Raw genomic sequence first — 16,768 nt, 5'->3', positions numbered from 1 at the left:
CTAAATGCTGGGCTCTTACCCTTGCCCTCTAAAACTGATCGGGGAACAGGGTAGAGATGGATGTCCTCGTCTGGAGCAAACTCCCAATTTCCCGAGGTAATAAGATAGTCATCTCCAGCCCCCTTGTTGGAGTCTGGGAGGTCGGCTATGATTTTGAATTCTGTAGACCTCGGCTTAAGATAATAAATGAAGCCTTTTTCTTTCAAGTTAAGGGCACACATGGTATAGCAATATTGGATGTCGGCAAGGGTGATCCTAGCGTTTTCTTGATTAGCCAGGGCTATGATACCAAAGATCACTCGATAAGAATTGATTGCTAGTTGTATGGGGTTCAACTTATAATAATGAAGGATCTCGCGAAAAAGGATGTTGAGTGGGAGCCGGAGTCCACACTCAGTAAATGCTATAATGGGAAGGGGCATGGCATTTTCTGTAGACATGATGGAGTCATTATCCCCAGCCAGTCTCAGATAGACATCGGCAGGGATGGAGAACTCCTGCCTAAAGTACTCAAGTTTGGTCGAGGTATCTACCCTGTGTCTCCACATACCCATGATATCGGCCTGAATTAGAAGGGTTGAAATTCAGAAGAAAGATGTTTCTTATAGATGGGATCTTGGCAAAAACTTAGGTTTGGGCTGGTACAGAAATTTGTAAGGAATGTTTCAGTTTTGCCCTAATTCGTGGGTTCTACAAACAAATCCCAAACCTAAAGCTATAAAGATGAAGATCGAAGGCACAGATCTGGAAAAGATACAAAAAAAAAAAAAAAACAGAAAACAAATACGAAGTTTCAGAGTCAAGAACAGAGATGGACTATCAAGAATATGAAGAATACAAAGGGTTGAAGGCCAGGAAACAGTAGCAAGACGTGCAAGAAACACTAAGAACTACATGTATTCAGGGCATAAGCAAAAAGCAAAATCAACGCATTCAGATGTATGATCTACAAATTGATTACTTAAGCAAAGCAGTAGTAAAACAAGAAATTCTAGGAAAGATCAAGAACTGGAATAGAAAGAAACAGATGCTTACTAGAAAAAGGGAGGTCAGAAAGGGATTTGCCGACGTCCTACGACGGTTGCAAGAGCAGAAGACCGGTGGAAATCTCGCCGGAAGGGGTGAACGGAGAAGGATGTAGAGCTTTGGAAGCTTGAGCAATGGCGGATTTGAAAGAAAGAGTTTAGAGAGAGAAAAAGCAAGAGATATCGAATGCAAAAGTGAAAAGACAGAAAAAAGAGAGAAGAGTTTTTGATTAAACAGAAACAGCGACAAAAACAATCAATACGCCTAGAAGAACGAAGGTGTCAAACGGCGCACGTGAGAAAAAAGGTAGCTAACAAAACGCGTCACCTGTACGGACCAATAGGAGGGAAACGCGTGTCTAAAACAGTCGGGTTAAAGTACATAACAGCTCATGCGCGTGAGAAGTCATTAAAAATCCTGATTTTTTAGGGAAAGCATGTCGGCCTGAAATGAATGATCTCGGCTGTCAAATTTTAAGCCGATTTACTGGAAGAAAATACAGATATAGGTTCCATCACTTCAGAATGCCGAGGTAATAGAACCTAGGGGGCAGTTGTGGGGATGTATTTTCTGAATACCAACACGTGGCAAGGTGATGCCGATGTGTTAGCCGAGGTCCTACGTTTCCAGGTTGTAACGACGAGGTTATCTCGGCAGGGCCGAGGTTATCTCCGAAGATATCGGAATCCGAGATAGATGGATAAAAGATAAGGGACAAGAGTCCTAGAGTAAAGAGGGGACTTAGCCAAGATAAGGATAAAACTCTTAGGGAGTTTATCTTTATCTCTTGAGGAGTCCAAAATAAGTACTGAATTGGAGTCCATAGAAGTCAAGCTTCTAGTGGAACTAGGATTGAGTAAACTATAAAAGAGAGGCACCCCCGTGGGTCTAAGGTACGCAGTTTTATGTTTTGAGTAGTGAGTTTAGCACTTGAATATCTTTGAGAGATATACTGACTTGATCGTCGGAGTGCCCCCGGGTGGAAGAGCCACCGCCGGAGCCTTTTCTTTCTATTGAAGGTTAGTTGAAGCCATCTATTCTGCCGGTGCTCTCCAGCTGATTACTAGACGGGCAGTGTGATCAGAAAATTACCCACACAGTTAAATAAAACAAATAATTATTTAAGTTAATTACGCTTTTCAGTCATGTAGACTTAAAGTGTATGGATCAAATTATTTAGATTGAAAATAAAAAAATTAAAATGACATTTAGATCAAACTATTGACGGTATGCACCATAACCATAGTTCTAAATACCGACCCATACGCTACGTATTAGCCGATACGTATCGGAAAAATAGGGTACCGCGACGGATACAGGCCAGTATACCGCTGAAATTGAAAATTGTAGGAGTATCGGCCGAGTCCCGGTACGTATCGGTCTGTAACCGTTACACAAGCCGTTACATAAGCCGGTTCAGGCCGATATTCACCAGTTCGGACCGATACGGGAAAAAAAAAGCTGAAAAACCTGTGAAATGATTTTTAAAATTTCACCGCCGCGACACCCGATTCCCGATACGTATCAATTGATACTACTGATACCAATACTATACGATCGCTGCCGTTATGTTACCCGATACCGCGATTTAGAACCTTGACCATAACATTACCCCTTTTTGACTTTATTATTTTCTTGTTATTGTCTCTACACATCACATGTTAGACGAAATGCTGAAATAGTTGAATGCTCAAGGTGCTTCACCAGGTTTTGTGGATCATTTGCTGTTATGGTGGGCATGAGGGAGGATGAAGAAGATGGAGAGGAAGATATGTAATGCTATCCCCTTGGTTGTGTTGTGGTCAGTTTGGAAACATAAAAATGAGTGTTTTCAGAGCATCTAAGCCAAACCAAACTGAATTGTTTGACTTGATTAAGATTAGGATAGCTTTGTGGTTGAAACCACTCTTTAAGGATTTTCAGTTTACAATCAATGACTTCATTCTCAACTTGAGGCAGATCAGGATGTGCTTGGGAGGAGTTGTGATGCAATGAGTTGGGGGTGATTTGCTAATGGGTGTGGCCTAGGGATTGGGCTAGTTTATTAGCTTTGCTGTTTGTTTTCTGTTTTGCTTTTCTTGGCTGTAGTGTTGGTCACTCACCAACTTTGGGGTTGGGCTAGCATAGGATTGGGTAGGCTTCGCGATGCCAATATAGTTGGAATGACGTAAGTCTATTGTAATGCTCTTTGCATTTCCTCCACTTTGTTGATGTAACTCAAATGGTTATACATTTATTCATTAATAAAGTTCTTTTTTGACAGATAAAAAAAAAAGAAAAAATGTTAGACGAAAACAAAGTGGTTTTTGAATTTAAGGATTTGAGACGATTTGTTGCGGAAAATAAAAATTCTATTTTATTTACTTTTTTATTTTTATTTTTATTTTATTTTTTCCCTATAAATCTCAAATCTTAAAGTCAAACATAATTTGAAAAGAAAAAAAGAAAAATGTGGGTAAATATGAATGAAATATAGTTACATTTCACTTATATTTTTTTCTTTTCTTTTCTAAATCCTTATTTAAATCTAGGGCTGGACAAACATCCATTCAACCTACTAAAACCGAATTACCCGAATCAATCCGCTACAGAATGTACGATTTCAATGATTTGAGCGGATGAATGTGGATGCATTTTCCCAATCTGCCTAAGTTTGGACGAATGGCAAGCCACCCGATCTGCCAACACTCCTAAGAAAATGATGTTATAGCCACTCGACCCAACCCGATCCGGCGAATCCACCTGACCCAACCCAACCAATAGACATCACATGATAAATATGCTAATGGCATCTAATAGAACCTTAACAATTCAAGAAGGTCCATATACATTTTTGCCACAGAATGTTATCTACTGAGTCAAAAATGTTTTGAACTAGTTAGGATTTGGGTGGATTTGGCTGTAAGAGGTTTATCAACATTGATCACTGCTAAAAAGACGTTGCATTGCATGTGAAGGATGGTTCATATGCTCTTTCCTTATTAATTACTAGGTCTCATATTTTTTTTAATTTCATTCATGTGTAACTATCAGATGTTTTTTGTTTTAGAAACAACCCAAAACTACTCGTTTTTAACATTTATTTTTGGATTAATTACACTAAGACTCTTTAACTATTAAAAAATACTATTTTATCGTCTTTATCTCTAAACTGATTGACTCCTCTATTGTGCCTAGGACTCAGAAAGAAACATCAAACATAGGCAGAAAAGAGACACACAAAGATTTACGTGGTTCGATAAATTGCCTACGTCCACGAAACTCTCACTAATTGAACAAAGGGATACAAGTTTTTCTCTATACTCAACCTCACCTTACTCACTGATCTCACTCTGTTTTTTAGCTCATATTTGCTCATCTCTCACCCTCCTTATTAAGGGAGGCCATTTTTTCCTCTTCTTTTCGGTGCTCCTTTTGACAAACTTGAACATGCAAGTCTTCAACCACCTCAGACTTTGAGCATCCTTGTTTCGGTGCCTACTCCTTGACTTGGAGTATCCGAGCCAACTACTCCAACATCTTCAACTATGAAAATCATACATATAGACCCTTTTGGGAGGTGGCTTAGAGAAGATTTACAAGGGGTGAAAGTAATACATTTTTACAGTTGAGTGGGTCAAAATATATATGGTTCATATATGAAGAGAGTAAAGTTATAGTAGTTAATAGTTGAGGGGTCTTGGTGTAAATAATATTTTTAAAAAAATAATTTGTTATTTATGTTCATAAAAATTATGGATAAAAACTTGTTTGATGTTTATTTTTGTTTTTATAAAACTTTAAATCTCAAAGTGTTTTACAGTTAAAAGAAAGAATAATTTAAATATTAGGGACCAAATTAAAACACTTATCTTCCCTATGCTTGTCTTGCCCAGTACACCTGCGACTTTGTTCGTGTTCCTGCAATTTCCTCTCCTTGTAGACATGTTCAAATCTACCTACTGTACCATTTTTGTTAAGCAAGATGTTGATATGCTCTACTAGGTCAAACATCAAAACAAGTTCAAAGACTCCATATATATAATCTTCAGCTCAACAACTGTTTATATATTCAGTGGTTCCTACTCTCCTTTTTTCTCTAGAATTCTCTCAATAAGCACTCGTAATATTACTTGTGTTATTAATAATAATAAAAGGAATAAGCTTATATCATTATAGAATTATATAGAACTTTTTATAAAATAATGTAACAATGGATATATAGTACTGTAATTTTAATTCAGAAACAGAAAAATAAACCATTTTTTTGGGTGGATAGTTCACAATCAATTGTAGCATTATTTTGGGTGTTGGGAAGAGCTAAATATGTAAGAAATTATTAAAGGCGACAAACTCATCTTAATTGTAATAGTAAATATGTAAAATAAATAAATAAATAAATAAAATAAAATAATTAAATAATAAATTTGACAATTTAAAAATAAATAAATATGATAAATTATTCAGATATATAACAGAGCTTTATTTGAAATTTCTCCCAAGTCTCTAATTGGCTTTGTTTCCACTCATGTATGTTTGGATTGAGATTAGAGGAGATATTTGGGAAGAGAAGAAAATGTAAAGGGAAGGGAAATCAAGAACTGGCATGTATTAATTTGATACACAAAATTTCAAAATTGTGTCAATTTTATCTTTTAATTTTTGATATATTATCAACTAGTATATCACTCGTGTTATACACGGGATAAAATAATATATTATTTAATAAAAATATGATAATTATATTTAATTTTTTTATATTTTGTAAAATAAAAGTTAAATGGAAGCTAGTTAATCGGTTTTTTTTTTATTGTTTAAAATTAAGAAAATTAAAAAAATTAGTATGAGATATTGATCATGAGGTTTCTCACTAAAAAGCTCATTTTGCTTATTTAAGTGGGAGCATAAGATTTACTTTATGTAAGTGAAATAATTCATTTTTTCCTTCTTTTCTCGATGGGAAATTATAAAATAAAAGTTAAATAAAAGCTAGCTAATAGAGATTTTCTTAAGTGTTTAAAAATTGACAATTGTTTGGGCAGGAAATTTATTTCGAATTAAGCAATCTTACTCATTTAATTTTAATTAGGTCAATCTTTAATTTATTTCGAATCAAACAAATTTATCCAATATATTATGATAAAACCGTTAAAATCACAATTAAATTAGTGAATCAGTCAAACCGAAAACGGTTCACCCTATCGGCTAGGTCAAAGGACCAACCAACTTACACAAAAACTAGTTAATTAAAAATTTTATATTTTATTTTAATTTTAAAATTTAAACTGTCTTGAACTAAAACATACACAACACTACAATATTAACTGAGAGCATAAAGTTTATATAGTAAAACAACTATTTTTTTTTCTTATTTTCTAGATGTGGGATTGTAAAATAAAAGTTAATAGTTGTTTGGATGGGAAATTCATTTCTAATCAAGCCATCTCAGTCGTTCAATTTTTCATAAGGTTAAACTTAGTTTATTTCAAATCAAACAAGTCTAAGTAATATATTTTGATAAAACAGCTAAAACCATGGTTAAACCAGTGAATTAGTCAAACTGAAAATGATTAAGCCTAATCGGTTAAGTCAAAAGACCAACCAATTTACAACAAAATTAATTAATTAAAACCTTTAAATTTTATTTTAAAATTTAAATCATCTTAAACTGAAACATGCACAATACTATAATATTAAATGAGAGTATAAGATTCACTTTATATAAGTGAAACAACTCACTTTTTATTTCTTTTCTTGATGTCGGATTGTAATTATTTTAAAATTAAATATTATGAGAGTTTTAAAATCTTATACAAAATTATTTTTAAAATCAAAATATCTATGTGGGATTGTAAAATAAAAGTTAAATGGAAGTTAACCAATGAAGATTTTTTTAATTGTTTAAAATTAAGAAAATAAAATAAAATGGTATAGATTTTAGGGATTCTCACTAAAAAAAATTTTTGCTTATATAAATGGGAGCGTAAAATTCACTTTATAAAAGTGAAACAATTCACTTTTTTCTTCTTTTCTCGATGTGGGATTGTAAAATAAAAGTTAAATGAGAGCTAACCAATGAGAATTTTCTTAATTGTTTAAAATTAAGAAATTTCAATAATTTATATAAATTGGAGCAAAAGATTCACTTTATGTAAATGAAACAATTCACCTTTTCCTTCCCCCCCCAATTTGGTATTGTAAAATAAAAGGTAAATGGAAGTTAGCCAATAGAGAATTTTCTTAATTATTTAAAATTAAGAAAATTCACTAATTTTAGAATGAGGGTTTGGAACTTCTAGAATACTTCTCCGTTAAAACTCTCATTTATAAGATTCATTTTATATGAGTGAAACAACGTACTTTTTCTTTATTTTCTTGATGCGGGATTGTAACACTTTATACTAGTGAAACAACTCATTTTTTTTTTCTTTTCTCGATGTGGAATTGTAATTATTTTAAAGTTAAATATTATGAGAATTTCAAAATCTCATACAAAAACTTTGTGGGATTGTAAAATAAAAGTTAAATGGAAGCTAGCCAATGAAAATTTTCTTAATTGTTTAAAATTAAGAAAATCAAAAAAATGAATATGAGATATTGATCATAGGACTTTTTACTAAAAATCTCATTTTACTTATATAAATGGGAGTATAAGATTGACTTTATGTAAGTGAAACAATTCACATTTTCTTTCTTTTTTTCGATGTGGGATTGTAAAATAAAAGATAAATAGAAGTTAGTGTAGACGTCCCCCGAACGCCCCGGGAGGGCGAGTCCCCCGTTCTGTTCGTTTTGGGCTTCACTACAGTTCAGGACTCTCAAATTGTCACGGTTCTAAATCTGAACCAAAGAGTCCAAATCCGGCAAATCGTTTTGAGAAAACAGATTTTGAAAGAAGTGCCAAACATGGACTGCTTTGCTAGATACAGAGTCGCCACTTAAATGTTTTATTTTGGGGAAATTTAGGAAACCCTGACTCGTTGCCTAAGGCCACGTGTCCGTCATTACCAAAGTTGCCTCGGCTCGGGAACTTGGATACGATTGGGGAAGGTCACTTCGTGAGCAACCCCGCTCGCTCGATCAAAGATCGGCCTCTACTAACCATGATATCTATTTTTGAAAACATTATGCGTTCTTATTCCGGTTATTAGCCTAGATTTACTATGTGATGCGCACAACATACAAGTATAGACTGGATCGTCTGAATTGGAACAAAACATCTTGTGTTTGTTTATTTGAAAGTGGTTTGCTACTCGCAAGTAGGCTTAAAATGCAGATTTTGCCACCCTCGGGTGGGCTTAGAAAATATGGTTTTGCCACTATCTAGTGGGCTTAAAACTCACAATTGATGAATTGTTCCAATCCAAATAACCCAACCTTCACCCACAGACATTCAGGCAGTTATATCACATAAGCATATAGCCTCATGGTAAGCATGCTATTCATGGCAGTCACTCACACGCATGCAAGGATGCTAAAGCACAAAAACTTACCGAGTACTCCAAGCCAAAACAGAAGCTAATTAGAAATCCATGCATGATCCTAATCATACAGAAATGCCTAATGCAACACATGCAAAAATGTAACTAAGATAGGCTCGACTATTCTAAACATGGCATATGAAATGCTACAGCTAACATGTATTCAACTTGGAATTGAAAATACAATGCAGTTAGTATGATGCGCCGAGCCCGGTGCATGCAAAACAAATGAATGAATGCAAACATGCTGTCATACTGTATGCTAATTGAAACATGCCCTAATCTAACCATCATAAGCGGGTAAATAAAAGGGAGAAAGACGTGAGGTTGGAAGACATACATCACACACACGCACACTTATTACAATATTGCCTCGCGCAGAGGGTCCGAATAAATAATATACAGTCCTAAATGAATAATTACAGTCCAAATATGTACAAAACCCTAAGTAATTAACAAATTAAATTAGGAAAGCAATAAATTGGCATGCAAGCCAGGGCCTGCCTCAAATCTGCTTCGGGTGATGAATGATGCATGCTCGGGTTGCCTTGTGCGGAGAATTCCTCGCGATGCCCCGGTTTGCCTCTGTTTGCAATTGTTCTTGGAATGCGTGTCAAGCTCCGGAAGGCTGCCGATTTCTGATTTGCTGCAACAGAGAGCAACAAAGGGGCATGGCAAAGTATTTTCACATATGTATGCATGACTACTCTTCAGGGAGTGTAGTCCTCAATCCTCGTGCCACCAATTACGCATCTCGATGCATGATGGCCGAGGAGTCGAATTGCACGACTCAATACGAAATGAATGCACATATAAACACAACAAGACCTAAACTCCATCATGGATGATCCGGAGTGTCGGTGATTGGGAATTGAGACACGTTCCGTCTCTCGAAGTACGAAACGTCCCTCGTTTCCCGTGCTCGGGCTAACTCCTATCCCAAACACAATGCAATATGCATGACATGCATGAATGCAATTCTAACATGCAACCTAGCGTACACAATGCTATGAAATGGCATACACGATGCACGAGGTAACATGGCATACACAATGCGCTAACATACAACCTAGCATACACAATGCTATGAAATGAAATGGCATACACAATGCACAATGGACTTACACCAGCATGAGTAGACCTCAGCCACACTCACATCAGTAGCCATTAGATGAAAATGAGACACTCGAAATGCGTGCACACATGCACGCAAACCGAAGACCAAGCCAAACGCATCAAATGCCACTCTACCCAAAGCATGGCAAGGCATGGAACATGATATGCAAACATGCGAATTTCAGCCCTGAAATATGATACAAAACAGCCCCGAAACATGGAAACATGGCACCCGATGCATGGAATGAACCCCGAAACTCGAAACTAGGCACATGGAATGACTTACAGCTATACAAAGTATGCATTATTTGATCATGAAGCATGAATATAGATGCAAGACAGTCCCAAAAAATGCATATTTACAGTTTATAACAAGCCTAAAAAATGAACACAAATAGGGCTAATCTATCATGCAAAAATGGCCCTAAAAGAGAGATTAAACACAAAGGGACAGCAGCTGGCCCCAAATGAAAAAGATCCCTTCAAAAAAGTTTAAGAGGGGCTCAAAAAAAAGCACTTTACAGTTTACACCAAGCCACGAAAATAATCACAAATAAGGCCAAACTATCTTGCAAGAAAAGGCCTAAAAGAGGGGTAAAGAGACAAGTGGTAGCTGTTGTTCTCAAACAGAGGAGAGCCCTTCAACAAAGTTGAAGAGAGGCTCAAAACAAGATATTTCAGAGTTTATGGAAAGGTCCAAAACAGTTCACAAATAAGCCTAAAATACTATGCAAAAATTGGCCTAAAAGAGGGATAAAGAGGCAAGTGATAGCTTCTGGCATCAAACAGAGGATAGCCCTTCAACAAAGTTGAAGAGGGGCTCAAAACAAGACATTTCACAGTTTATGACCAAGTCCAAAACAGCTCACAAATAAGCCTAAAATACTATGCAAAAATTGACCTAAAAGAGAGTTTAAACACAAAGGGTGAGGAGGGGACCTCAAACAGAGAAAGACCCTTAATCAAACATGGATATGAGCACAAAATATGACCATTTACAGTTTGGGTCGGAGCCCAAAAATGCTAGCAAGTATGGCTTAGATACAAAGCAAAATAAGGCAAGAAAAGAGGAAAAGAAGACTTACCCTTGAAGACTAATGAACCAGCAGCTCTTGGACCAAATTTCTGAGCCTTTAACCTCTCCAAAACAGTCCCAAAGTGCTGGAATGAAGGATGGAGGCCTTGTGCTATGAGGTGTAGGGTAAATAGTGTAGGACTTAAGGGGTTTTGATGCTTGGAGTAGAGAGAGAGAGAGAGATTGAATGCAAGAGCTCCAAACAAGTTTTTGTAACCCTCTGAAATGCAGCTGAGGGGCTGGTTTTATAGAGGAGAGGAGAGGAGAAAATGGGGGAAAATGAAATTCAAATTTCCCCCCCAAAAGACCCCCCATCGGATACAGAATCTGGGGGGAAACAGAGGGTGCAGCTGTAAGGAACCAGGTGAGAGGGTCATGGCCGGCCAGGTTTAGAAGGTTCAGGGGGCCGGCCGACCACCTCCCATGGCTGGCCGACCAAGGGTCAAAAGGGTCAATGACAATTGCTGGTCGGCCACCCCAAAAAAGTGGCCTCCCACGTGTGCACAACACAACTATGTAATCAAAACTCAGAAAAAGTGAACCAGGAGAGAGAAAAGTCAACTTTTTAGAGGGGTTCAAAAAGGGTGAGGCATAATTACTGGTTGGCCACCAAATATTGGTGGCCTCCCAGGTGTGTACAACACAAATATGGGGTTTAGGGTTCAAGAAAGTGGCCCTGGGGTTGTCAACATTGGCTTTTAAGTGAGGAAAACGGGCATCGGAGAGCGATGAAGAAATAAAGCTGGCTTTTCAGAACAATTTCTGGCCTCCCACCCTCCTACAAGCTTCCTAACAATGAAAATAAGGCCTCTACCAAAAATGAATCGAAACGGATGCAAAAAGGAGGTTCGGGGACCGAAACGCGCGGCCCGGGGCCCCGAAAATGGGTTGTTAAGCACCGGAGGTGGTGTTCGACCACGAAGTTGGTCCCTCGGGCCACAGTGTCCCTCAAAAGGGAGGAAATAAGGTGTATGCCAAAAACCGGAGCAAACGGAGGTGGTTAGGTGGTCCCGAACCGAGGCACACGGTCGTCGGCTCCGAAAAATCGAAAACCGGGCTCCAAACGGGAAAAATGGCCTACGACCCCGAAACGTAGCCTACGGCCACTGAGAGATGATCTACGAGACCTCTCCCTCCCTTCGGGAAGAGAAAACAGAGCCTGGTTCGCAAACCGAGGCAAGGCACGAAAGAGTCCGGAAGTCCAGAAGCAAGGCTTGCAGCCGGGACTCTGAAACTTCTGGACGAGCACAATATGCAATATCACCGAGCGCTTAATTAGTGACGTTTGAGTCTTAAGGTCGGTCAAAAATGGGGTGTCTACAGTTAGTTAACGAGAATTTTCTTAATTGTTTAAAATTAAGAAAATTCAATAATTTTAGAATAAGGGTTTGGAGCTCCTAGAAAGTTTCTCCCTAAAAACCCCATTTTCCTTATATAATATATAGATAGATAGTGAAACAAACTTTGTTTTTTCTTCTTCTCTCGATGTGGGATTATAAAATAAATCATAAACTAATTAGAGTTTTATTTTTGGGAGATGCACCAATAAATCCCAAATTCAAACATTTGATCCATTTAGTCCTAACTTTTATCTTATAAACCAATAAGTTCAATTCTAGAGTTAAAGACCAATTAGGCCATGTTTTATCACTTGAAGTAAAGGTAATTGTGGGTTTTATTGATGTTGAATTTACGTCTCTGTCCCAAATCTTCCATGTGGGGAATTTTGGTTTCCCTCCAAATCAATTGAAACAGAAGAAATGTAATTAGAAACTTGTGCTATTTTCCGATGTTAATGGGATATTGGTTGGGGTGTTGGTGATCTATCTGTAATGGGCAACGTTGAGTTAGTGTGGATTGGTACCCTAAATTGAAAATTTCTTTTCATCCTAAACCCTAGAAGCGTTCGAACCCCCTTTCTGGCAATACGTTTACATCGTGAAGTTGGAGAGACCGTCTCGATGTTGTGTGGTCGTGCAACTAGCAAACAACCTCCTAATCGTCGTCGTCGGTGATTGTGTCATCAACAAAATGACGTCGGGTAAGTGGTTCATTTCTGTATGTGTACTCATGGCACTCATGATATCTTTCGTGTTGTTCAGATTGAGCTGTGCAAGTGGTTTGACGTGTGTTATGTTTTGTTTAATGTTGAAAGCATTGATGTTATTATGTAATGTTTATGGAGGGGGGGTTAGGTAAATGTTCTTGGCATTGTTTGGGTTGGATCCAAATGTTGTTGACCCATTTTGTTTAATTTAAAGTGTGCACTTTAAATGTGGCCGTAATGGTATTTTTGGGTTCCTCTAGTTTTTGTTGTTGTCTTCTGTTAGTTTTTTATGCTAATTGGTGATTGGGGTTTTTGTTTCTGGGGATATTTACACTAAATGTAAATGTGGTGTGTTTTCGACATTGTAGGGACAAGGGTATAGGTCCTCTGTTTCTAGGCTGGTGTATATTAGCGTAGATAATTTGTATTGTAAATGGCATTTATAGAATTAGGAGGTTTGAGTAGTTGTTTTTGCTATGTAATATCGATCTGTCATCACATTCCGTGGTGTGGCAGAATTAGGAAGTTTGAGGATTGAGTAGTTGATTGTGTTGTGGGGTTATGTCGTTTGTGCATGTGTGTTGTGATGCTAGTGGGATTGGATTTGGATGTTGTTATTCTTTGAACAACATTTGATTTGAAAATACGTAGCGTAAATGCATAATATACGAATGCAATGGAACTCAATTACAATAAGTTAATGACAATTAGATCACAAATTACAGAACAACAAATTAAAAAAGTATTTAGATATTCGACGTAAGTACAGTGGTTCGCTTTGTGTTGAGATTCTGTGGGTTTGTTAGTAATACGTGAAAGTGTTTGCTGATTAGCCTTGGCAAATGGCATGTGATGTTTGATGTTATGTACGTCAGACTCATTTGGTATTACAATTAACGGTGCAACAATGTTAGTAATTTAACATAGTTTGTATTTGTAATTGCATGTTTGTGTGATTTTATGAATGATGGCGCCACTGTGTTGCATTTTGTTTAATCGTAATGTGTGTATGACACTATTAGTAGGTAACACTGGCCAAAAACATGGGAAACAGAATGCCAGTAGTAGCCCAACATGTTTCCAACAGGCCGATAACACGTCAACCAAGTTCGCCACGCAAGCAGGTTAAATGTTGTTGACAATATTTGGGTAGGACCCAGATGGTTTTGACCAATTGTGTTTGATGTAAAGTGTTTTCCTTAAATGTGGTGGTAATGGTATTTTGGGTTCTTCTGTTTTGTTATTGTCTTATGGTAGCTTGTTATGTTAATTGGTGTGTGGAGTCTTTTTCGGGACTATTTACATTAATTGCAAATGTGGTACGTTTTTGTCATTGTAGGGACAAGGGGATATTTCCCTTGTTTTTAGGTTGGTGTGCATTAGCTGACGATAAATTGTATTGTAAATGACATTTGTAGAATTAGGAGGTTTGAGTAGTTGATTGCGCTGTGTGATGTTGGCACGGTACGACATTATGTGGCGTAGTATGATTAGAAGGTTTGTGGTTTGATGTTTAAGTAGTTAATTGTGTTGTTGGGTTATGTCGTGTCTGCATGTGTGTTGTGATGTTGGTGGGCTTGGATGTGGTTTTCGGTTATGTTTGAACAACAACTGATTTGAAAATACGTCACACAAATCCATGGTATACAAACGTAATATAACTCAATTACAATAAGTTTGTGAAAATTGGACCACACATTACATTACGCCAAGTAAAAACAAGATTTACATATCCGACAAAAGTACATTGGTTTGCTATGTGTTGAAATTTCATAGAGTTGTTGGTAGTACGTGCAATTTTTTGTTGATTAGCATTGGCAAATTTTGTGATGTTCGATGATGTGTACGTTAGATGCATTCGGTGTTACAATTAGCGGTGCATCATCGTTAGGCTTGTAATGTGCATGTGTGTGACAGTACCGGTTGATTACGCAACTGTGTTGTATTTTGTTTAATCGTGACATGTGTGTTACAATATTTACAGGTAGCACTAGCCAGCAATATGGGAAACGAAATGCTAGTAGCAGCCCACAACATTCATGACAGACTGGTACCATGTTAACCAGGTTGGCCATGAAGAGACAAACCAAACTGCCATTCAAAAAACATAAAGTAAATAGTGGTGTTGTTAACAAAATTGAAATCAACCTGTCGAGACTAATGTACCGGTCCAACATTCCAGGAGTTATCAAAACTGTGCTTGAGTTAGAGTTGGGCGATAAACATATTCGGCAATTGAAGAAAGCCCCGTTCTGGTTTACGGTTAATGTTATCCGTGTCCACAAGTTCACAAGTTAGATCCAAGAGCATACATGAAGTGTGATGCCACAGTGTGTCGAATAATTCAAACATACAATCCGAATGATGAGAAGTTTTACATTGGTGGGGTTGGGCTGCCATTAAGGAACAACGACATCCGGTTGATATTTGGAATACAATCTGGGAAAGACAAATTAGATTTGGTGCAAGGTATGAAAGGGTCTTCAGATTTTATGCAGAGACGGTGTCCGAACGTTGGCCGGATTTCTTTGAAAGTCATAAAAGATTTGTTGATTGAGGCAATCTGTGGTCATACAGAACATGATGAAGAAGATGTAGCGAAGCTGCTTTGCCTTTATATATGTGCGAAATTATTTTTCGCAACTACAGGTAAGCATATAAGGTGGGCGTTCATGCGCGTAATTAACAAATTAGAAACGTTAAGGTTATACGACTAGACTGCAACAATCTGTAACATCTTGATCAATTCACTGAATGAAACGCACGACAGGCTAGACAGGTTACAAGTTGTGTCGTTTCATTGTTGGTACATATTCTAAAGAAACTATCGCAGCATATATGTTGCTCTATATATACATTTGTTTATTTTCTACGTGTTCATCTAATGTGTTGGCTGTCATTTTTATTCCAGTTTCTTATTTGTGAGTATTCGAACATCACGTAACCTGAGCGCAATAATGTGACGCCGCAATTTTGCAAATGAAACATTGGTAAACTCATAGGGAGGTTGAAATGGGTAAATTTGTCATTGAAAGGCGCCATTAAGGTATGACATGAAACATGTCAAAAATGTTTGGTTTATTTGTCCATAAGTTAGTATTTAATTGTGCGATACTATTTACATTTTGCAGGTTAACTGTGATATAGTTGTTAGGACAAGTAATGAGTGTTACTTATTAAAATCGTCGCCGATTGGGAATGAGCCAAACCAGAGGAAGGGGATCGTACTTGATGTTGATCCAATAAATATGTGTTTTGGTGATGGGGTTGATGTCAGTATGACTGGTGTGGCCGATATGGAGGTAAGCTTCGATTGTTGGTAGCCTAATTCACCTAACGGTGGTAACGTCGAGATGAATGGAGTATGTGAAATTGAGAACCGAAATAATAGTACGCCGGATGTTAAGAAAAATATGGACAGGAAGATACTTGCAGCTGGAGAATCATGGTTGGTGTTGTTTCCCGATTTGGTAGACCTGTCATGTACATCGGATGGTGATACCGTTCACACTGAAATAGACGGGCAGAATGATGAGTTGAGTAAGGCTAGGGAAAGAATTAATGATTTAGAAAAGGAAGTGAATACAAAGTCGGCACGGGTATGCGAATTGGAATGTCGGATCGAATCGATGGAGAAGATGCTTGGGACACAGGTAACAAATTTGTTTATAGGGTTTGACAGCGTTATCGTTAGAAAGGATGCTGAAATTGCACGCCTTAACAACTTGGTAGAATAGTTGAAGGATACAATATCCAAATTAGAGGACAATCTGGACGATTGTGAGGTGCACGAGGTGACGCAATCCGTTACGAATAATGGATCCAATCAGCGAACACCTTCTAACAGTCGGTCTGGAAAAATGGATAGGTTAGGCAACTGCACAAGTAGGGAAATTACAGAGCAGTCCTCATCCCCTGTAGCCCGAGTGAAAGCCGTCCCGAAGCTTGCGGTGGAGTTTGTTATAGATGTGGATGAAGTTGAAGATATAACTGTGGACAACGCGAATTGGTATGTCTGTGGTCATCCAGTCGTCGTTTGTGGTT

Source organism: Camellia sinensis, chromosome 1 (assembly GCF_055761805.1).
Source record: "Camellia sinensis isolate YWXY chromosome 1, ASM5576180v1, whole genome shotgun sequence".
Taxonomy (NCBI): Eukaryota; Viridiplantae; Streptophyta; class Magnoliopsida; order Ericales; family Theaceae; genus Camellia; species Camellia sinensis.
This window is presented reverse-complemented; position numbering follows the sequence as displayed.